This window comes from Somniosus microcephalus, chromosome 17 (genome assembly GCF_052327205.1).
Source record: "Somniosus microcephalus isolate GS21.2 chromosome 17, FLI_Smic_1.0, whole genome shotgun sequence".
Classification (NCBI taxonomy): domain Eukaryota; kingdom Metazoa; phylum Chordata; class Chondrichthyes; order Squaliformes; family Somniosidae; genus Somniosus; species Somniosus microcephalus.
The window spans coordinates 39,723,237-39,747,409 of NC_141003.1; the positions used below are offsets into that span (position 1 = coordinate 39,723,237).

General features: G+C 44.8%; 1 protein-coding gene across 2 annotated transcripts in view; it reads left to right on the forward strand.

Annotated features, from left to right (window-relative positions):
* LOC147105665 (cAMP-dependent protein kinase type II-beta regulatory subunit-like) overlaps positions 1-24,173 on the forward strand; it is a 334,744-nt gene that overhangs the window by 79,965 nt on the left and 230,606 nt on the right. The gene's annotated exons all lie outside the window — the stretch shown is intronic.

Below are 24,173 nucleotides of genomic sequence, written 5' to 3' on the forward strand. Positions count from 1 at the left end.
ACTTGAACTGCTGCAGTCCATGTGGTAAAAGTACTCCAACAGTGCTGTTGGGAAGGGAGTTCCACGATTTTGACCCGGTGATATGTCCAAGTCAGGATGGTGTGTGACTTGGAGGTGGCGGTGTTCCCATGCGCCTGCTGCCCTTGTCCTTCCAGGTGGTAGAGGTCGCAGGTTTGGGAGGTGTTGTCAACGAAGCCTTGACGAGTTGCTGCATTGCATCTTGTAGAAGTTACACACTGCAGCCGTGGTACGTTGGTGGTGGAGGGAGTGAATGTTTAAGGTGGGGGATGGGGTGCCAATCAAGCGGGCTGCTTTGTCCCCGATGGTAAGCTTCTTGAGTGTTGTTTGAGCTGCACTCATCCAGGCAAGTGGAGAGTATTCCATCACACTGCTGACTTGTGCCTTGTAGATGGTGCAAAGGCTTCAGGGAGTCGGGAGGGAAGACACTTGCCGCAGAATACCCAGCTTCTGACCTAATCTTGTAGCCACAGTATTTATGTGGTTGGTCCAGTTAAGTTTCTGGTTAATGGTGACCCCCAGGATGGTGAGGGACCTGACCATAGTAATGTCATTGAATGTCATGGGGGCTGGTTAGATACTCTCGTTGGACATGTTATTGCCTGGCACTTGTGTGGTGCGAATGTTACTTGCCACTTATCAGCCCACGCCTGGATGTTGTCAAAGTCTTGCTGCATGCAAGCATAGACTGCTTCATTATCTGGAATTGTGAATTGAACTGAACACTGCAATCATCAACAAACATCCCCACCTCTGACCTTTTGATGGGAAGGTAATTGATGAAGCAGCTGAAGATAGTTGGGCCTAGGACACTGCCCTGAGGAACTACTGCAGCGATGTCCTGGGGCCAAGATGATTGGCCTCAACTACCACAGCCACCTTCCTTTTGTACTAGGTATGACTAGCCACTGGAGAGTTATACCCCTGATCCCCATTGACTTCCGTTTTACTAGGGCTCCTTGTTACCACATTCCGTCAGATGATGTCAAGGTCAGTCATTATCGCTTTGCCTCTGAATTTCAGCTCTCTTGTCTGTTTGGGCCAAGGCTGTACTGTGGTCTGGAGCAGTGTGGTTGTGGCGGAACCCAAACTGCACATCGAGAGCATGTTACGGGTGAGTAAATGCTCCTTGCTGGCACTGTTGAGGACACCTTCCACCACTTTGCTGCTGATAGAGAGTAGGCTGAGGAATTCTATTAAGGTTTGATACCAGTATTGGTTTACAGCCATGCACACCTGGCAAATTTGAATCATTTCACTCTAATCAAGAAAAACCCAGTTCTGCATCCTACTTGAAGTACTGAGCTTTGTTATTGATCCTGTGTCAGTCAAATTTAAATGTAAGGAAGCTGACTGTCCTGTCAGTTTTTCATAGTTTAAAAATTAAGCTTTTTGAAAGTTCCCAGGAGTGGTAACGGTGGTCTTGAAGGGATATTTACTAGTCCGAGCCCCTTTGGGGCTATCCCGGATCAGGCATATTTCTCAGACGTTAACTTTCAACTAAAGTTTGAGGTAGCCGAATCCTAAAGACACTTAATTGGGTCTAAAGGTCTGGACTATCCCTAAAGAAAAGAAACAACCCGAGAATGTTACCATCCTCCAGATAGCACTTTTAATAAGTTTAGCTAGACCGTAACATCCCAGATATTATGAGGGTCCGGAGATCTCCCCTCAGAAATTGTACCTCTTCACCAAAGAGTACAGAGATTGGGTTCACGAGTTATTGATACAGAAGACTTGAGACAATTCTAAAAAATATATAGAAATTTATTAAACGAACCGACATGTAATTTACAGTTGGTGAATCAGTCAATCGCAACATTAACAGTTTTAAAGAGGAAAAAATACAATCTTATTAACAGAGAATCTTACTTTTAAATCTTAACTTCACTACAGTATTACAGTTCTTAGTTTTCTATACCGGATATCCAGCAATATCAAATACCTTTGATCCCCGAGGTACAAAGAGTTGGAGACCACAGAGCCGCCTCTGTAGTCGAGAATCGCCTTGCCCAATTTAAAGCGAGTCTGATATCCCATTTGAGACTTCAATATTTATACCCTTTTTCAGTGGCATTTTCTTTAAAGTTTCTGCTGATGCAAGTCAATTATCCCTATTCATCTTTCTACCAACCTTTGCAATTCTTACTGCTACATCAGCTTGTAATATTCCAGAATCTTGTCTCATTTCCAGGTGCTCTGGGTTGATCATATAAAAATGGTGTGAAGGGCAGGTGTCCCGTATTTTGTCATCTTTACGAGGGCAGATGTTTCTTGTCTTGCGTGCCATCTTTACGAAGTTTAAATTTAAAACACCTTAATCCAGTATGGACCATTGTTTTGTTCCCAAAAGGTCAGCTTGTTTGAGCTATGCACCTTCTGTTTCAGCTGATGAATCAGTACTCCTTCATGTTGAACACCAACTGGAAGAAGCACTGAGAGTAGCAAGGGCACAAAATGTCCTCTGGGTGGGGGACTTCAATGTCCATCACCAAGAGTGACTCGGTAGCACCACAACTGACCGAGCTGGCCGAGTCCTAAAGGACACCCTTATTTAAAAAGGGCAGTAGACAGAAGGCTGGAAACTATAGACCGGTTAGCCTAACATCTGTGGTAGGTAAAATTTTGGGAGTCCATTATTAAGGAGACAGTAACAGGACATTTGGATAATCCTAATTTAATAGGACAAAGTCAGCATGGTTTTATGAAGGGGAAGTCATGTTTGACATTTGCTGGAGTTCTTTGAGGAAGTAACATATAGGGTGGATAAAGGGGAACCAGTGGACATAGTGTATTTAGACTTCCAAAAGGCATTTGACAAGGTGCCACACAAAAGATTATTGCTTAAGATAAAAAATCACGGGATTGGGGGTAATATTCTGGCATCGATAGAGGATTAGCTATCTGACGGAAGGCAGAGAGTTGGGATAAATGGTTCATTCTCAGACTGGCAATCAGTAACTAGTGGTGTTCCGCAGGGGTCAGTGCTGGGTCCCCAACTCTTTACAATCTATATTAACGATTTGGAGGAGGGGACCGAGTGTAACATATCAAAGTTTGCAGATGATACTAAGATGGGAGGGAAAGTAGTGAGTGAGGAGGACATAAAAAACCTGCAAGGGGACATAGACAGGCTAAGTAAGTGGGCAGAGATTTGGCAGATGGAATACAATACTGGAAAGTGTGAGGTTATGCACTTTGGCAGGAAAAATCATAGAGCAAGTTATTATCTTAATGGCAAGAAACTGGAAAGTACTGAAGTACAAAGGGATCTGGGGGTCCTGGTGCATGAAACTCAAAAGGTTAGTATGCAGGTGCAGCAACCGATTTAAGAAGGCCAATGGAATGTTGGCTTTCATTGCTAGGGGGATAGAATATAAAAATAGGGAGGTATTGCTTCAGTTGTACAAGGTATTGGTGAGACCGCACCTGGAATACTGCGTACAGTTTTGGTGTCCATACTTAAGAAAAGACATACTTGCTCTCGAGTCAGTACAAAGAAGGTTCACTCGGTTAATCCCGGGGATGAGGGGATGGACATATGAGGAGAGGTTGAGTAGATTGGGACTCTACTCATTGGAGTTCAGAAGAATGAGAGGCGATCTTATTGAAACATATAAGATTGTGAAGGGGTTGGATCGGGTGGATGCGGGGAGGATGTTCCCGATGATGGGTGAAACTAGAACTAGGGGGCATAGTCTTAGAATAAGGGGCTGCTCTTTCAAAACTGAGATGAGGAGGAACTACTTCACTCAGAGGGTGGTAGGTCCATGGAATATGCTGCCCCAAAAAGCTGTAGAAGCTACATCATTACATAAATTTAAAACAGAAATAGACAGTTTCCTAGAAGTAAAGGGAATTAAGGGTTACGGGGAGCGGGCAGGAATTTGGACGTGAGTCTAGGTTCGGATCGGTTATGGCCCTGTGGATAGCGGAGCGGGCCCAGGGGCCGTGTAGCCTGATCCTGCTCCTATTTCGTGTGTCTGATTCTGTTAGATTCAGGAGATGGTTCTGTGATAGTGGATTGGTGGTTAGGATCAGATCAGCCATGATCTTATTTAATGGCAGAGCAGGCTCGAGGGGCCGATTGGCCTACTCCTGCTCCTATTTCTTATGTTCTTATAGCTGCCAGACTGGGTCTGCGACAGGTGGTGAGGGAACCAACAAGAGGGGAAAAACCTACTTGATCTCGTCCTCACCAATCTACCTGTTGCAGATGCATCTGTCCATGACCGCATTGGTGGAAGTGACCACTGCACAGTCCTTGTGGAGACGAAGTCCCGTCTTCATGTTGAGGATACCCTCCACCGTGTTGTGTGGCACTACCACCGTGCTAAATGGGACAGATTTTGAACAGATTTGGGAACTCAAAACTGGGCATCCATGAGGCGCTGTGGGGCAGCAGCAGCAGAATTGTATTCAACCACGATCTGTAACCTCGTGGCCCGGCATATCTCTCACTCTACCATTACCATCAAGCCGGGAGATCAACCCTGGTTTAACGAAGAGTGCAGGAGAGCATGCCGGGAACAGCACCAGGCATACCGAAAAATGAGGTGTCAACCTGGTGAGGCTACAACACAGGACTACTTGCATGCCAAACAACGGAAGCAACATGCGATAGACAGAGCTAAGCGATTTCCCAACCATCTGATCAAATCAAAGCTCTGCAGTCCTGCCACATCCAGTCGTGAGTGGTGGTGGACAATTAAACAGTTAACAGGAGGAGGAGGCTCCAAAAATATCCCCATCCTCAATGATGGCGGAGCCCAGCACGTGAGTGCAAAAGACAAGGCTGAAGCATTTGCAGTTATCTTCAGCCAGAAGTGCCGAGTGGATGATCCATCTCGGCCTCCTCCTGAGGCCCCCAGCATCACAGATGCCAGTCTTCAGCCCATTCAATTCACTCCACGTGATGTCAAGAAACGGCTGATGTCAAGAAACGGCTGAAGACACTGGATGCTGCAAAGGCTATGGGCCCTGACAACATTCCGGCAATAGTACTGAAGACTTGTGCGCCAGAACTAGCAGCGCCCCATGCCAAGCTGTTCCAGTACAGCTACAACACTGGCATCTACCCGGCAATGTGGAAAATTGCCCAAGTATGTCCTGTCTACAAAAAGCAGGACAAATCCGACCCGGCCAGTTACCGTCCCATCAGTCTACTCTCAATCATCAGCAAAGTGATGGAAGGTGTCGTCGACAGTGCTATCAAACGGCACTTACTCAGCAATAACCTGCTAACTGACGCCCAGTTTGGGTTCCGCCAGGGCCACTCGGCTCCTGACCTCATTACAGCCTTGGTCCAAACATGGACAAAAGAGCTGAATTCCAGAGGTGAGGTGAGAGTGACTGCCCTTGACATCAAGGCAGCATTTGATCGAGTGTGGCATCAAGGAGCCCTAGCAAAACTGAAGTCAATGGGAATCAAGGGGAAAACTCTCCATTGGTTGGAATCATACCTTGCACAAAGGAAGTTGGCTGTGGTTGTTGGAGGTCATTCATCTCAATCACATGACATCACTGCAGGAGTTCCTCAGGGCAGTGTCCTAGGCCCAACCATCTTCAGCTGTTTCATCAATGACCTTCCCTCCATCATAAGGTCAGAAGTGGGGATGTTCCCTGATGATTGCACACTGTTCAGCACCATTCGAGACTCGTCAGATACTGACGCAGTCCGTGTCCATATGCAGCAAGACCTGGACAACATTCAGACTTGGGCTGACAAGTGGCAAGTAACATTCGCACCACACAAGTGCCAGGCAATGACCATCTCCAACAAGCGAGACTCTAACCATCTCCCCTTGACATTCAATGGCATTACCATCGCTGAATCCCCCACTATCAACATCCTGGGGGGTTACCATTGATCAGAAACTGAACTGGACCAGCCATATAAATACTGTGGCTACAAGAGCAGGCCAGAGGCTGGGAATTCTGCGGCGAGTGTCTCACCTCCTGACTCCCCAAAGCCTTTCCACCATCTACAAGGCACAAGTCAGGAGTGTGATGGAATACTCTCCACTTGCCTGGATGAGTGCAGCTCCAACAACACTCGAGAAGCTCGACACCATTCAGGATAAAGCAGCCCGCTTGATTGGCACTCCATTCACCACCTTCAACATTCACTCCCTCCACCACTGGCGCACTGTGGCTGCAGTGTGTACCATCTACAAGATGCACTGCAGCAACTCGCCAAAGCTCCTTCAACAGCACCTTCCAAACCCGCGACCTCTACCACTTAGAAGGACAAGGGCAACAGACGCATGGTAACATCACCACCTACAAGTTCCCCTCCAAGCCACCACCATCCTGACTTGGACCTGTATCACCGTTCCTTCACTGTCGCTGGGCCAAAATCCTGGAACTCCCTTCCTAACAGCATTGTGGGTGTACCTACACCATATGGACTGCAGCGGTTCAAGGCGGCGGCTCACCACCATCTTCTCAAGGGCAATTAGGGATGGGCACTAAATGCAGGCCTAGCCAGCGACGCCCACATCCCATCAACGAATAAAAAAAATTAAAAAAAATGTTTATTCAGGGTCAACAACTGTCTTACTTCAATAGCCAGAATTCTTTCACAGCTCTTTCATCGTTCGGTTTCTAAATTTCCAAACCCAGTTTGTCATGTTTTAATAAGGCCAGAGTTCTTTCATAAGATAGTGTATTTTTCTGAATAAGCTATATGGCTTATTCCTTCACAGTCTCACATTTTGTCCTATTGACCTATAACCTATTGAGAGCGATAGATTATTTCTGTGATCATGTGTAAATTAAATAGAGGCACTGATTCCAAAATTAATAACCCTCGTGATAGCGTTCCAATATAGTAGACACATGAGACAAATATGCAGCATAATAGTTTCGCAGTATTGCTGAACTCCAACTAAAGCAGATTAATCGGTCATTGATCTCAGTCGTTTGTTGCATCGTGCGGTGTCTAAAATGGCTGCTGCGTTTGCCCATATAACAGTGACTGCACAGAGTCATTCATTCTTTGTGATGCATTTTAGGATGCTTCTGCAAGATATGATGAGCTGCTGGAAAAATGCAATTTTTTTGGTAGCCAAATATTATGAAAGATGATGGTTCCTGAGGTGCTGGGGCCATGGAAAGCAACGAGGCGAGGATGAATATTCAAGGCTCGAAGGTTGGATAATGTTTGAGATTTGCTCAAAGATTTTGAGATTTAATAAGTTGAGTGTAGTGCATGAAAAGCAAAATGTGTGCTGTCTGTGGAAGGATTGGGTTTTGATGGGCAGAATGACCTTTATAATTCTATGCTCTGTCCCCCATGCATGCAAGACCTGCTTTGTACCTCCCCTTTTCCTGCACCCTATGAAGCAGTCATTTTGTTGCTAATAAGTGTTTCTCCTTGGATTTTAAAACTACTGCCTTACAATAACAGGAGATGCACTATTTTGATTAGTGAATCGAAACTATATGTATGAATGAGACTTGGCAGATCTATCCATTGTACCAAATCTGAAAATTCACCGTTTATAGCAGAAATAAGCAAACGGTCATTTTAATCAGTGTGTATATATCATTTTGGTTCAAAAATGTAACCAATTTAAATATCTCACTGAGGTAAATCCCACTCATGGTTTTTACGGGTTTGCACTGTTATGTATTGTGTGTTCTCCTCCCACCTGTGGTGGCGCTGTCACAGGAGATAAATGGTTGTGTGTTCTCTGTTAAGTTAGCTCTCTTTGTTCGGAACTTGCCAGAACTTCCTTTCCTTCCAATAAAGCACTTCATGTTTGAATCTAAGTTCTGAGTCCTAAATTGTGTCTAGGTAGAAAGGTACCGACACAATATGCACTTGTTTACACTCTTCCAGATGACAGCCTTTCGTGAAATTGATTGCCTATTTCAGCGGTGCCCTTTATAGAACTGGCGGGCCAACTGAGGCCTGTGCTGCAGCCTTTGGCAGTATCCGGGCCGCCAGCTGTTTGATGCTGCCGATTCCAATCCCAGCGCTGATCGTATCACGGGTGCAGCGTTGTTGCTGTATGCTAACATTGAATGCGACCAGCGGCATCCAGTCTGAAGTAATCCTAAACAGATTGTGGCGGATAATTGTGTTTTACTTTAATTACATTTGTAATCCGTTGTTTATAAAGAAACTGTACCCCAAACCATCGCTGATTCTGCCGATAAGTATTTTATTTGTTCTCTGGAAGGCAAGTCGCAAACTATAAAGTACAATATTCGACTAGGTCTTGTTCCAACGGCATCTCCAGCAAAGGACAGCACTACTTGGTATGTTGTGAACTGCACGAGTTTACAGGCTTCAGGGCCTCATGGAGTGTGAAAACAATGAGGATCTGGATCAAGTCAGATTTGATTCACACTCCATCTAGAGCCATCCTTTGTTCCTTAATCTGTCCCATTACCACCACCTCTTGCCTTGAATATCTCTTAATGTCTCTTAATCTCTCCATCTTTCTATCTATCACTGACCTTCCCTTTTGTTCTTGCATCCCCCTCCCCCTTTTCCCACCCCTAATCTATTTTTATTTCCTGTTTTTTTTCCTGTTCTGACAAAGGGTCTTCGACCTGAAACGTTAACTCTATTTCTCTCTCCACTGATGCTGAGTTTTTCCAGCATTTTCTGCTGTTATTTCAGATTTGATTTTCATGGGTCCCAAATTCTGCTTTATACCAATTGTTTTCTTCCCCTTGCTATTTCGTTTTAATAATTTTTGGTGACTTTTTATAATCTTCCCTTTTAAGTACTTTTTAACTCATCCTCCTCGACCTCTTTGCAGTCTTTGACACTGGACCACACCGTCCTTCTCCAATGCCTTTGATCCATTGTCCGGCTTGGTGATATTACCCTTGTTTAGTTCCACTCTTGTCTATCTAACTGTATCCAGAACATCTGTAGACCTGTATGATCTACTCAATGCAAAGTTGCTTCATTCATATTATCTGAAATTTTTTTTAGCACTAAGTTGCTGTTATTTATGTTTGTAATTCAAGTTATTATATCATTTATTTTTGAGTGCAAACTAAAAAGCTTCAAATTAGAAGACTTAAATAGTCATTTGGCATTAATGGTAGAATTATCACAAGTTAATAAAAGGTTACCTAGCTTGTTTTCCAGGAGCTTGGTGAGCAGACTGTCATTCTTGACTACCTGAAGTTATTCAGTGACCAAAAAGACAGAGTGCCTGTTGAGTGGATAGAGCTTACAACCCCAAATCCTCTCCATCATTTAGACTGCTTACTTCCACCTCCCATAACATCTAATATCTCCGTCCCTACCTTAGCCCGTCTGCTGCTGAAAACCTCATCCACACCGCGAGTCAACTATTCCAAGGCTGACCTTCCATCCGCCACCCTCTGTAAACTTGAGCACATCTGAAACTGCTGCCAATATCCAATCCTACAGCAAAACCCACTCATTCATTACCCCTGTTCTCAGCCGGTATTGGCTTCTGGTCCCCCGACGCCTCAGATTTAAAATTCTCATCCTTGTGGTTTAAATCACTAAATCCTTCCTCCTAGTGCTACAGTCCTCCCCAAATGTTCTGTTCCTCTGAATCTGGCCTCTTGTGCATCCAACCCCTTCGTTCGCCCCACCATTGTCAACTGTGCCTTCACACTTGCTCCGGAATTCCCTCCCTAAACCCCTCTGCCTCTCGACCACTTTCTTTCAAGAAACTTTCATCAAACCCACCCCTCCTAATATCTAATACAAAAGCAAAATACTGAGGATGCTGGAAATATGAAATAAAAACAGAAAATGCTGGAAATACTCAGCAGGTCAGGCAGCATCTGTGGAGAGAGAAACAAACAGAGTTAACGTTTCAGGTCGGTGACCCTTCGTCAGAACTCCTAATATCTACTTTGGCACCGCACCCATTTGCTTTGGTATACCACTGTGAAGTGTTTTGGGACATTTTCCACTTTAAAGGATATATATATTAATTAATGGATATATATATTAATGGAAGTAATTATCATTCTAGCTGGTCTTGAGGGAAGTAGGGTGGGCTGAATTAGGGATCCTGTTACCTAAATGACAGAATTTAAAATTAGATGGTATTAGATGAATTTGGATGATCAGCCATGATCTCATTGAATGGCTCGAGGGGCCGAATGGCCTACTCCTGCTCCTATCTTCTATGTTTCTATTCCTGCTTTTGACCTTACTGACAAAAAAGCAAATTATTATATAAATGGAGAGAGATTACCAAATGCTACAGTTCAGAGGGACCTGGGGGTCCTTGTGCATGAAACACAAAGTTAGTATGCAGGTACAGCAAGTAATCAAAAAGGCAAATGGAATGTTGGCCTTTATTTCAAGGGGGTTGGAGTATAAAAGTAGGGAAGTCCTGCTACAACTGTACAGGGTATTGGTGAGACCCCACCTTGAGTACTGCGTACAGTTTTGGTCTCCTTATTTAAGGAAGGATATACTTGCACTGGAGGCAGTTCAGAGAGATTCACTAGGTTAATTCCAGAGATGAGGGGGTTGACTTATGAGGAAAGGTTGGGCCTATACTCATTGGAATTTAGAAGAATGAGAGGTGATCTTATTGAAACATATAAGATATTGAGGGGGCTCGACAAGGTAGATGAAGAGATGTTTCCCCTTGCGGGGAAATCTAGAACTCTGGCATAGTTTCAGAATAAAGGGTCACCCTTTTTAGAACTGAGATGAGGAGGAATTTCTTCTCTGAGGGTCGTAAATTTGTGGAATCCTCTGCCGCAGAGAGCTATGGAGGCTGGGTCATTAAATACATTTTAAGGTGGAGATAGACAGACAGATTTTTGCAAGATAAGGGAGTGAAGGGTTATGGGGAGCGGACAAGGAAGTGGCTTTGAGCCCAAGATCAGCCATGATCTTATTGAATGGTGGAGCAGGCTCGAGGGGCCAAGTGGCCTATTCTTGCTCCTATTTCTTATGTTCTTAATAGCCGCATACGTAGACCTCATTGTAGGCCTTTGATTCTGATGAAAGAAGCGTCCTATGGAAGGCTCTACAAGGAATCGGTGTCCCTGACATTCTCCGGAGGCTAATTCAAGATCTACATAATGACCCAGGAGTACAGGTCTGACTGGGGAACCACAAGTCTGAGAGACTCTGTACTAGATCTGGAGTAAGGCAGGGATGCACTTGGCTTCAACCCTGTTTTGTCATTCAATGGACTGTATATTGGACCGCATCATTGCAAATATAGGGATTACTGTCGATTCGGCTTCTTGTCTTACACGGATGATGTTTCTGTCGTCAGTCAGGATGCAAGCGATCACTGATGCATTGGAGAATTCTCAGTGTGAGGCAGCCACCTTTTGAGCTGCTTGTTTCTTGGGCAAAGATAAAAGTCCAGAGTGTTGGTGCAAACAGTGTGATACAAGATAATCAAGTTGATGGACAAACCATAGCTGCAGTGGACAACTTTATCTAGCAAACTGTCATCAGGCGGGCGTAGTGAGGAGAAATCATAGAATGATGCAGCACAGAAGGAGGCCATTTGGCCCACCGTGCCTGTACCTGCTTTTTGAAAGAGCTATACAATAAGTCCTACTCACCTGCTCTTTCCCTGTAGCCATGCAAATTTTTCCCCTTCAAATATTTCACCAATTCCCTTTGGAAAGTTACTATTTAATCTGTTTCCACCACCCTTTCAGGCAGTGCATTCCAGATCATAACTCAGTAATTTTTTTCCCTCATGTCACCTCTGGTACTTTTGCCAATTATCTTAAATCTGTGTCCTCTGGTTACCAACCCTTCTGCTACTGGAAACCGTTTCTCCTTATTTACCCTATCAAAACATTCATGATTTTGAGGGACCCCACACAGGGTCAAAAAAAAATTGACAATCCCTGTGAAAGCATGGGTGTATCAGACCTGCCTCCTTCCAATATTTTTGTCGGTATCTGAAACTTGTCTTGCTGGAGCAGCTTCCTTCAAGAGACTGGAAGCATTTCAAATCTGCTGTCGGAGGCAACTGCTGGGAATTAAATGGTTCGACTTTGTCCACAAAACAGATTTAACAATGAGAACCAGACTTGAGAAGATTAAAGTGATTGTTAATCTTTGCCACGGGCACTCTCTAGTTATATTATCCATTTTGGAGACTAAATCCCGTAAATCAAACACTGAAGATCGGAATTGAGGTCAGGAAGGGAAACCAACCTGCTCTGGAGTGGAGGTGGCCATGGGATCCCCCTCCGTTAACCTAGTTATATCAGATCAGTAATGTTCCAGTAGAACGCTCATCACTTGGAATGAAGTCATACAGTGGCGTAGCCGGTTGGTGCTCCGGACCTCTGCTGTCTCAGCATAATTGCTTGCTTGCCAGTTGTTGGGTGCACACTCATGTCAATGTAAACGCTATCCGGGACAAATAGACACACAAGTGGCAGTATAACCTGGGAGGTAGGTTGGTTACATGACTCGTACTGCACTGAAGTCTTTCTACCTTAAGTAGCTACTTTGAAATTGTTTGCAGGTGCAATATAACTACAGCTTAGTGCAAAGCCACATTTTAAAAGTGAATTGATTACTTGAGAATATTTTCAATTTTTTATGTAATTAGAATGTGGGCACTGCCGTCCATGCTTTTCTAACAGGAAAAAATAGTTGTTCAGCAAATAAAATTCTGCATGTGTCCATGCATGCACAGTCCTCCTTTTCCACTGAAGTCAGTGAGTGACACAGTTGACTGTAACTTGGGTCTCTTGACAGAGCATTGTTCTCTACAGATACCAGTATCTGTAGTATAACTGCACCCATACATTTACATTATATATTTTTTAATGGGATTCTGTGTGAAATCTCTGCTTTTCAAGGGTCCTGCCAATAACATTAAATAGCAGGTGCATCTGCAAAGGTTAAAAATATGTAGCCTGTTTCATCAGATTCTACACCCAGATGTTAGTGTTAAAAGTTTAGATAACACTAAATTGCTATTCATAAGGCATTTGCTTGTAATGGTCCTGAAATGGATAATGAGAGGGCTGCTCTTTCACCTTCATTATACAAGTGTATGTTTCTGTAGTGTTATAACACTGGGAATTGACATTTACATTTTGGGGTTTTACTCAGCTATTTTCTCATGCTTGGTGCCAAAACTTATTCTTCAACGTGAGCCCTATGAGCAAGGGCTTACATTGATCTCAGGTAACCAAGTCACTTTTAAAATGTGGCTTTGCACGAGGCTGTATCTGGTAATGTAGCGAGCCCAGGGATCAAACAGAAACCCTTGTTGTTGTATTTAGCGCTCTGGATATGTTATGAGTCTTCTTATGACCTCCTACACTTTGGAAAGTAGTAGAAACACTGAGTCTGTGGCCTATGCTATAAACTATGGAACTGGCTTATTAAAAATAAGATTTTTAAAAAGCAAACTTGCATTTATATAGCCACTTACACAACCTCAGGACATCCCAAAGCACTTTACAGCTGACAAAAGTACTTTGTGACGTGTAGTCACTGTTGTAATGCAGGAAATGCAGCAGCCAATTTGGGCACAGCAAGCTCCCACAAACAACAATGTGATAATGACCAGATAATTTGTTGGTTGAGGGATAAAAATTGGCCAGGGCACTTGGGGAACTCCTGGCTCTTCTTTGAACTAGTGCCATGGGATGTTTTATGCTCACCTGAGAGCAGATGGGATCTCTGTTTAACATCCCATCCGAAAGACGGCACCTCCGATATTACGGCATTCCATCAGTACTGCACTGGAGTGTCCGCCTGGATTTTGTGCGTAACTTTCTCGAATGGGACTTGAACCCTCAACCTCCTGACTCGGGCGCAAGTGTTAACAATGAGCCAACACTGACACACTGACCTGAATTTTGCCTGCACCCGCTTTATATTAAAAATAGCAAACAATGTGACCCATTGCTTATTCTATCAATATTAGGTTACAGATGCCAATCCATCTAACATATATATGCAGTTTCTTTGGGCTCATTGAGTCTCCAGTCCCCCCTCAATGGCCCCAGAGGAACTGAAAAATTGCTACAAGAATTTCCAAGATACACATTTTATCACCTTTTTGAAGCTTGGTCAGAAACAAAAAATTGAAAATATATCTTTTATGAAATCAAATAAAGCTGCCAATTGTACATAGTATTAACTGAGAGAATGGCAGCAGATGCAGGTCTTCTGCCCTGGAGTGTCTGCAGATTGCAACTAATTGGTGTTACAGTAAACACACATTCATTTGCCACCTTGGAACAAACCTCATTTGATTTGATTGGCCATGTGCAACAAGGCAAGGCAAGCAGTTAACTGGAAGTGCTTCTGATGACATCAACCCAAATCGCTTTACCATTAACAAGTATTAACGCTCTGATAACTTGCCTCATCCCAGCTGGTTTGTTTCTGACAATGCAAGCACTGGATAAAGAAATGTTGCAGCTCTCGAACTGGGTTAGTTCTTCCTGTGAACCTGGTTTTAACTCTTAAAACTCCATAAAGACAAGACAGAACAAAAATACACCATGAACCAAACATTCCATTTTAGTCTGCTGTTGCCATTTACAGCTCCTCTGGACTCATTTTTCTTTACTTGTTGCAAGGCAAAATGGGTGGCAATGGAACAAAACCCCTTTTGGTCATTTAATCACTCGACCTTTCTTTTTATTCTTTCCTCCAACACCCCCCCCCCCCCCCCCGCCTTTCCCTGCCTCTGTACTTGTTTAAAATCTAATATTTTCCAGTTCTGACTAAAGGTCACCGACCTAAAAGATTAGGGGGGGAAAATTGGGTGAGTAGCGCCACCTGTTAGCGCCTAAAGAGGCAGTCAGTGGCTGTAGCGCCACTGGCTGCGCCTCCCGCGATATTCAGCAGGGGCGCTAATGGTGGCATTAGGCATTTGCGTTGCGCCGCCACCGATGACGTCATCGGTGTGCGCAGCGCCCCGTTCACGATATTTGGTAGCGAACGCCGCAGTTGCGCCGTTCGCTACCCGTGCCCGGTTCACGGGGCCTTACTGTACCGATAGCGGCACAAGTTAAGGTGGAGGTGCGGGGCGGCCGCCTTTTTCGGTGGCCGCCTGCCAGCACCTCCGTCCCCGGCCTCCTGACCCCCTTCCCCCGCGGCATTGCCGGCTGTTTCCCAAGAGCCCGGCACTTCTCCTTGGTGCCGGGCTCGTTTGCCGGCACTCGCGAGCGGGGATCGCGCTGTTGCAGGCTCCTCCCCCTTAACGGGTGGAAAGCCTGCAGCGTGCCGTGCCGCAGCGTGTGGCGCTGCGGCACGTTGCGCTGCGATATTCAGTTTCAGCGCCCTAAGAGGGACGCGGAGCGCCTCGAGCCTCGCCCCGTCTCCCTCTAGGGACAATGGAACTGAATATCTGACGATCGCTAAAGCCTCGAACGCTGTGCTAAATCCTGCGCTCAGGTGACTTTTGCGCCACTTTGGCGCCCCAACCCAATTTCTAGGCCTAACTCTCTTTCTTTCTCCACAGACACTGCCTGACCTGCTGAGTATTTCCAGCATTTCCTGTTTTTATTTCCGATTTCCAGCATCTGCAATATTTTGTTTTTTGTAATTTACCCAAGGTGCATAACAGTGCCATATAAACTATTTCTGAATTTTAATTTTGCAGCCATCCGAGGGAATTGACCTGTTGTGCTTTGCTATTCACCGGTACTTATTTCTTCAAAAGCAGAAGCAATAGTTTAGCAAAAGATTGCAGCTGACAAAAGAGGGTATTGATAGTGGAGTTCCTCTTCAGTGGTTCTGTTACAAAAACAGAAAATGCTGGAAAGACTCAGCAGGTCAGGCAGCATCTGTGGAGAGGGGAAACAGAGTTAACGTTTCAAGTTGATGACCTTTCAGCAGAAAGAGACGTAGCAGATTTTGAGCAAGTGCAGAGGCAGGGAATTGGGGGAGGGGAGGAGAGGAAAGCACAAAAGGGAAGGTCTGATAAGGTGGAAGGCAGGAGAGATTAAATGACAAAAGGTATGATAGTACAAAGCAAAATGAGATGGTAATGGGACAAGTAAAGAAACAAGTCTAGAAGATAGCAGAGGTGTAAATGGGCGTAGCAGAATCATCAATAGCGACCATCTGGAAAAAATAGGGGCAGAGGCTATGGTCTGAAATTGTTGTTGAACTCTGTTAATTCCAGAAGGCTGTAAAGTGCCAAATAGAAATTTGAGATGCTGTTCCTTGAGTTTACGTTGAGCTTCTTTGGAAAGTGTAAGAGGCCGAGTGGTTCTGTTGCTTTACTGGTCAATGGAAGTGTTGCAGCATTTGCAGAATCATTTTTATAATTACGAGCCAAATGTGTAAATCTCTGATTGCCAGCCATTTAGTCAGGCATATCTGCTTCTGGCTATTTTTAGGAAAAGAAGAAATCGTGCCAACAAAAAAAAACAAGGCGACGTCCAAGCAAAAGTTTTATTTTATTTGTTCACAGGATGTGGGTGTCGCTGGCAAGGCCAGCATTTATTGCTATCCCAAATTGCCATTGAGAAGATGGTGGTGCTTTCTTGAACCGCTGCAGTCCGTGTGGTGAAGGTACTCCCAGAGGGCTGTTAGGGAGGGAGTTCCACGATTTTGACTCGGCGACGATGAAGGAACGGTGATATATTTCCAAGTCGGGATGGTGTGTAACTTGGCGGTGTTCCCATACGCCTGCTTCCCTTGTCCTTCGAGGTGGTAGAGGTTGCGGGTTTGGGAGGTGCTGCCGAAGAAGCCTTGGCGAGTTGCTGCAGTGCATCCTGTAGATGGTACACACTGCAGTCACGGTACACCGGTGGTGGAGAGAGTGAATGTTTAAGGTGGTGGATGGAGTGCAAATCATGTGGGCTGCTTTGTCCTGGATGGTGTCGAGCTTCTTGTGTTGTTGGAGCTGCACTCATCCAGGCAAGTGGAGAGTATTCCACCACACTCCTGACTTGTAGGTGCTGCAAAGGCTTCGGGGAGTCAGGAGGCGAGACATTCACCACCGAATACCCAGCTTCTGACCTACGCTTGTAGCCACAGTATTTATGTGGGTGGTCCAGGTAAGTTTCTGGTCAATGGTGACCCCCAGGATGTTGATGGTGGGGATTTGCCGTTGAACATCAAGGGGCAGTGGTTAGACACTGTCCCCTCTTGCTGAAGATGGTCATTGCCCGGCACTTGTGTGGCACGAATATTACTTGCCATTTATCAGCCCAAGCCTGAATGTCATCCAGATCTTGCTGCAGCCGGGTACGGACTGCTTCATTATCTGAGGAGTTGTGAATGGAATTGAACACTGCAATCATCAGCGAACATCCCCACTTATGACCTTATCATGGCGGGAAGGTCATTGATGAAGTGGCTGAAGTTGGTTGGGCCAAGGACATTGCCCTGAGGAACTCATGCAGCGATGTCCTGGGGCTGAGATGATTGGCTTCCAAAAACCACAACCATCTTCCTTTGTGCTAGGTATGACTCCAGCGAGTGGAGAGTTTTCCCCTGGATTCCCATTGGCTTCAAAAGTGGGCTGTCTGAACTGCCAAACAAACATTGCAACAACCACAGTAACTAGGACCAAATCAAACACAGTTGCACACTGCCTGCAGAACACTGCTAAGTAAACAACACACAGAGCAAGATGACTGGGAATAACATTTTCATGTTTTAAGCAGTTGGTAGTCATCTGACCTTTTGGGACTTGTTTGACATTGTGACACTCTAATGTCAAATATCACAAGGACTACAGTCACTTGGGACAGCTACAAAATTTAGAAGTATAACATTTGGCTAAACAGTATTATTGGGCTAGAATTTACTGTAGCTGGCAAACGAACAGCACCTGCTGTTCAGTAGACTTGCCCTTGCTGATTTAATTTCCATGAGACTTTGCACTGCAAGTTGTTGTAAATGGGAGATCGAAATAGCGGGATGCCCTGTACAGAGCATCTGGGACCTGTGAACAGGGCAAGAAACAATCAGATTGAGGGTTGAACAGTGCTGAGTCTGAACCATGGAGTGTAAGTGAAAATAGTGAATTCAATGCCAGATCAGGTACAGAAAGTGTAAGAAAGATTGCATTTTTTTCTCTCTCTCAATCCAAAGCAAAAGTTTTTTTTAATGTTCTCCAACAACAATTAAAAGTTAAAGGAATGAGGCTCCATACTTCCATTAGTTAATTTTCAGTGCCAAAGAGGTTGTTTGGCAATAGTTAAGATTTATCCCACCGTTAAAAAGGGGACTTAGACTGAAATGGACAAGCCCTGAATTTCTGTGGCTAGTTTAGTTCATAGCTACCATGTAAGTACAGGAACTTCACAGCGTTCAATGTATTTGAATGATGAGTCAGACAGCGAGATGCCGTTTTTGGCAAGTTCATGGCGGAGTGGTGCGTCTCGGACAGCAACTGCAGGGTTTTCATATTTAACCATGCATCTGCCGTCGACTGAAGTTGATGTGTGATTTGTGCATAATTAACGAGGAGCGCCGTTAGCCTCACCGTTCGTTTGACAGTAAATACTGGCCCATTAACAGTTCATACAGTATTTTGAGAGAAGATATGCAGCAGAGCCAGAGTTGGAGCTGCATATGCATCCTATAAACGCACAAATGAAATTTAAATGAGTAAAACAAAGAAATATTCTTCCTACAAACAAATCCAAGGGACTATAAAAGACATTTGGGTTCCCTTTTATGTTACCCACTAATCTATTCTCGCACATTCTCTTTGCCCCTTATTTCCTTTTTCAGTTCTTCTCTGTACTTTTTTTCATCTTAGTTCTCCATTGAAACTAAGATTTATCAGAAGCCTCCTTTTTATGTTTTATTTTAATGTCTGTAACTTTAGTCATCCCGGGATGCCCTTCCTTTCCCCCTTGTAGGAATGTGTCTAGTTTGTGCCTAAGCTGTCTCATCTTTGAAGGCCTCCCATTGCTCATTTACTGCTTTAGCTGCCAATCTTTGATTTCAATCCAACTGGGCCAGATCCTCTTTCAACTCACTGAAATTAGCCCTTCTCCAGTTGAGTGTTTTTACGTTTGATTGCTCCATGCCCTTTTCCATAACTACTCTAAACCTGATATTGTGATCACTGTTTCCCAAATGCCCCTCGTTCCGCACTGAAACATGCTTCACTTGCCCCACTTCATTCCCCAGAAACAGATCCAGCACCGCATCCTTCCTCATTGGCCTGGAAACATGCTGATGAAGAAAGTTCTCTTGTACACATTTCAGGAATTCTCCCCCCACCCCCATCCTTTTCCGTTCACATAGATTTGGAGAATAACAGTGTTAGGATAATTGAAGTCCCCCATTATCACTACTCTATTGTTCTTGTATCTTTCTGTAATTTGCTTTTCTATCTCCTTCCCACTATTTGCTGGCCGACAGTGTACATCCAGCAGCACATTAGCTTCTCTATTCCTTAATTCTAACCAAAGAGATTCTGTCTTTGAACACTGAAGTACATAATTCCTTTCCAGTGCTTTAACAGTATCTTTGACTAATACTGCCACCCATTTCTATATTTCCTTCTCTACATTGTAGTCAAGAATATTAAGTTCCTAATCCTCTCCTTGTTTGAGCCAGGACTCCATTATTATCACTATATCATAATCCCATGTAGCAATTTGTGCCTGCAGCTCACCAACCTTATTTACCACGCTCCATGCATTTACGCACATGCACTCCAAACCCACCTTAGTCTGCCTCACATTTCCCTTGTCTGTTCCTCCTATTTCTCCCAGTCCTCTGTGCACCTTGTATATCCTCTCTAATGCTTCATCCTGGTGCCCTTTCCCCAGCCAAATTAGTTTAAACAATTGCAATTTTTATAAACCACCTACACTCGGGTGTAGGGAGCAGCATTATAAAGTTTGCAGATGATTCAAAATTTAGAAAATAGTGATGAGGATAATCATAGACTTCAGGATGACATAGGATGGTGAAATGGGAAGAAGCATGGCAGATGGAGTTCAATGCAGAGAACTGCAAAGTGATGCACTTTGGGAGGACTAATATGGAAAGACAGTGTACTATAAATGGTATGGTTTTGAAAAGTGTAGATGAGCAGAGAGACCTTGGCGTCCATACACACACATCCTAAAAGTTGATAAGCTGGTTAAAAAAGTATATGGGTTACTTGGGTCTATAAGTGGAGGCATAGAATATAAATGCAAAGATATCATTCTGGAACTTTATAAATCACTGGTTAGGCCTCAGCTGGAAGTATTGTAACTCTGACTGCAGGACTTCAACCCTTTTGCTTCCCATGTTGTTGATTTCAACTTGGACCACGATGTCTGCCTGGTGAACTTTGCATGTTGATAGTTAAGCCGAACTGGGTAAATAGCAGCAGTGTTAGTTAGTTGGGTGAAGCTGCAGCAAGAGCATGCCAGCCTATGGTGGAGTGGAGGTAGCACAGACAGTTGTGCTAAAAGATTGAAGCAAGCTTCTCTCATCCAGACATGGTGCAATGATGAACGCCACTAACCCGCCCTCCCCGAACCACACAATCTCCTGGGAAAGTCAAAAGGACTGAAAAGAAACTACAGCCAATTCAGGTAGCCTCATAACTTCTCACAATCACAACGAACTAGCAGCTTACTCTCTAGAACTGGAAATGTCCTCTTCACTTGGAAATCTGTCAAGTTCCCTTTAAAAGGACTGTGGTAAATCCATATCGACTATATGTTCGCACCCTGAAAAGAAATATTTCATATTGGCTAACTCTTTGCTTAGATATTTTACATACATGCCATCTAGCCACAGCATCCCTATTCATGTCAAGTCGCCCATCCAACTCGTCTTGAGTTCAATCCTTAATCATTTAAATAAACTTCAATCATACCCCATGTAAGCAGTGCTTCTTTCAAATAAATAGCCCTAACTCTTGGCCGCTTACCCTTATAGCTTACAGCCTTTACATAAGGATTACAGAGGTTGCCCACCTCTGCACCTTTTCTAGAGCCTCAATATGCTTCATCATGTGCAGGGTCACTGTAATACTGACACCGTTCTCCAAAGCCTTACATATGTACAGTGATCTTTATTTTATACTCTGGTCCTAGCTATACAACCTTTGAGATTAGTTTAAGGTTGGAACACTCTTCGATTCCACTTTAACCTCTGCTCTAATCTTTTGGTGAACAAGCATAGAAAGAGCATAGCTTTAACAGATTTTTAAAATTTCCTTTACTTCCTATTTTGCAATCTCTCTACCATACACCAGCCCGGCCAAAGAAAATGGTAATGAAGGTGACCTGCTTTCAGTGTTTCTCAATATCAGTCTGCTAGGAGATGTGCAAAGCTGCTTCTAATATGGGTTACTTGCTGAGCTATTGCTGTTGGCTCCTGATTCATGAGTCTCACACAACCAGTGGTAACCCCAGAGTAAACTTATTCTCTAAGGTCAACAGCGGGCAAGACATATTTTTTCCAACTAGCTCTTCCCAACGGCTGACCATAGCAAGTCTGGCAAATTTACTTTGGGGTTGCTGTCGGCTGTACGAAATCTGCGCATTGTGGCCTGGCAGCATTATCACGGCAGTACACTCATGTAAATGCAGCTTAAGCACACCGTTATAAAAGCAAAATACTGCTGATGCTGGAAAGCTGAAATAAAAACAGAAAATGCTGGAAATACTCAGCAGGTCAGGCAGCATCTGTGGAGAGAGAGAAACAGAGTTAATGTTTCAGGTCGATGACCCTTCCTCAGAATTGGAAAAAGTTGGAGATGTAACAGGTTTTTAAGCAAGTGTAGGGGCAGGGAAAGAGGGGAGGGGAGGAAAGAACAAAAGGGAACGTCTGTGATAGGGTGGAAGGCAGGAGAGATGAAGAGACAAAGGGGATGATGGTGCAAGGCAAGAGGAGATGGTAATGAGAAAAGTTAAGAAACAAAATGATCTAGACGAGGGAACTAGATGTAATATCTCCACATTTGCAGACGACACAAAGCTGGGTGGGCGTGTGTGCTGTGAGGAGGATGCCGAGAAACTCCAGTATGATTTGGACAGGTTGGGTGATTGGGCAGATGCATGGCAGATGCAGTATAATGTGGATAAATGCGAGGTTATCCACTTTGGTGGCAAAAATAGGAAGGCAGATTATTATCTGAACAGCAATAGATTGGGAGAAGGGGAAGTGCAACGAGACCTGGGTGTCTTTGTGCACCAGTCGCTGAAGGTAAGTATGCAGGCGCAGCAGGCGGTTAAGAAGGCAAATGGTATGTTGGCCTTCATAGCGAGAGAATTAGAGTACAGGAGCAAGGATGTCTTGCTGCAGTTGTACAGGGCCTTGGTGAGACCACATCTTAAGTATTGTGTGCAGTTTTGGTCACCTTATCTGAGGAAGGATGTTCTTGCCATGGAGGGAGTGCAGCGAAGATTCACCAGACTTATACCTGGGATGGCAGGAATGACGTATGAAGAGAGATTGGGTCAATTGGGCTTATATTCGCTGGAGTTTAGAAGAATGAGAGGGGATCTCATTGGAACTTATAAAATTCTAACAGGACTAGACAGACTAGATGCAGGAAGGATGTTCCCGATGGCGAGAGAGTCCAGAACCAGGGGTCACAGTCTAAGGATAAGGGGTAAGCCATTTAGGACAGAGACGAGGAGGAATTTCTTCACCCAGAGAGTGGTGAACCTGTGGAATTCTCTACCACAGAAGGCAGTTGATGCCAATTCATTAAATACATTCAAGAAGGAGTTAGATATATTTCTTAAGGCTAAAGGGATCAAGGGATATGGGGAGAAGGCAGGGACAGGGTACTGAATTTGGATGATCAGCCATGATCTCATTAAATGGCGGAGCAGGCTCGAGGGGCCGAATGACCTACTCCTGCTCCTATCTTCTATGTTTCTAAAAGATGACTCTAGATGAAGTGTAAATGGCAGAATGATCGACAGCTGTTACGTAGAGAGAGAGAAAAAAAAGACAGGGGCAGAGGTTATGGTCTGAAATTGTTGAATTCGATGTAGAGTCCAGAAGGCTGTAAAGTGCCTAATCGAAAGATGAGGTGCTGTTCCTCGAGCTTACATTGGGCTTCATTGGAACAGCGCAAGAGGCTGAGGATGGAGAGGTCAGAGTGGGAGTGGAGCGGAGAATTAAAGTGACAGGTTACCGGAAGCTTGGGATCACCTTACACACTGAACGGAGGTGTTCTGCAAAGTGGTCACCCAACCTGCGTTTGGTCTCCCCAATGTAGAGGAGACCGCATCGTGAGCAGCGAATACAGTATACTAAATTGCAAGAATTACAAGTAATCGCTGTTTCACCTGGAAGAAGTGTTTGGGGCCCTGGACAGTGGGAAGGGAGGAGGTTAAAGGGCATGTGTTGCATCTCCTGCGCTTGCACGTGAAGGTGCCGGGGGAAGGGATGTTGGGGGTGATAGAGGAGTGGACCAGGGTGTCGCGGAGGGAGCAGTCCCTTCGGAATGCTGAAAGGGGAGGTGAGGGGAAGATGTGTTTGGTGGTGGGATCGCGCTGGAGGTGGCGGAAATGGCAGAGGATGACCCATTGAATGTGGAGGTTGGTGGGGTGAAAGGAGAGGACAAGGGGAGCCCTATCGTGGTTCCGGGAGGGAGGGGAAGGGGTGAGAGCAGAAGTGCGGAAAATAGAACGGACACGGTCAAGGGCCATGTCAACCACGGTAGAGGGGAATCCTCGGTTGAGGAAAAAGGAAGACGTGGCGGAAGCACTAGTATGGAAGGTGGCATCCTCAGAGCAGATGCGGCGGAGACAGAGAAACTGGGAGAATGGAATAGAGTCTTTACCGGAAGCGGGGTGGGAGGAAGTGTAGTCCAGGTAGCTGTGCGAGTTAGTGGGCTTATAGTGAATGTTTGTCAATAGCCTATCCCCAGAGATGGAGACAGAGAATTCGAGGAAGGGAAGATTCGGAGATGGACCATGTAAAGGTGAGGAAAAGGTGGAAATTGGAAGCAAAGTGAATGAAATTGTCTAGTTCAGGGCGAGAGCAGGAAACGGCACCAATACAGTCATCAATGTACCAGAAAAAGAGGTGAGGGAGCGGACCTGCGTAGGACTGGAACAAGGAATGTTCCACATATCCCACGAAAAGGCAGGCATGGCTCGGGCCCATGCAGGTTCCCATAGCAACACCTTTAATTTGGAGGAAGTGAGTGGAGTCAAAGGAGAAGTTGTTCAATGTGAGAATAAGTTCAGCTAGGCAATGGAGGGTGGTGGTGGAAGGGGACTGGTTGGGCCTCTGT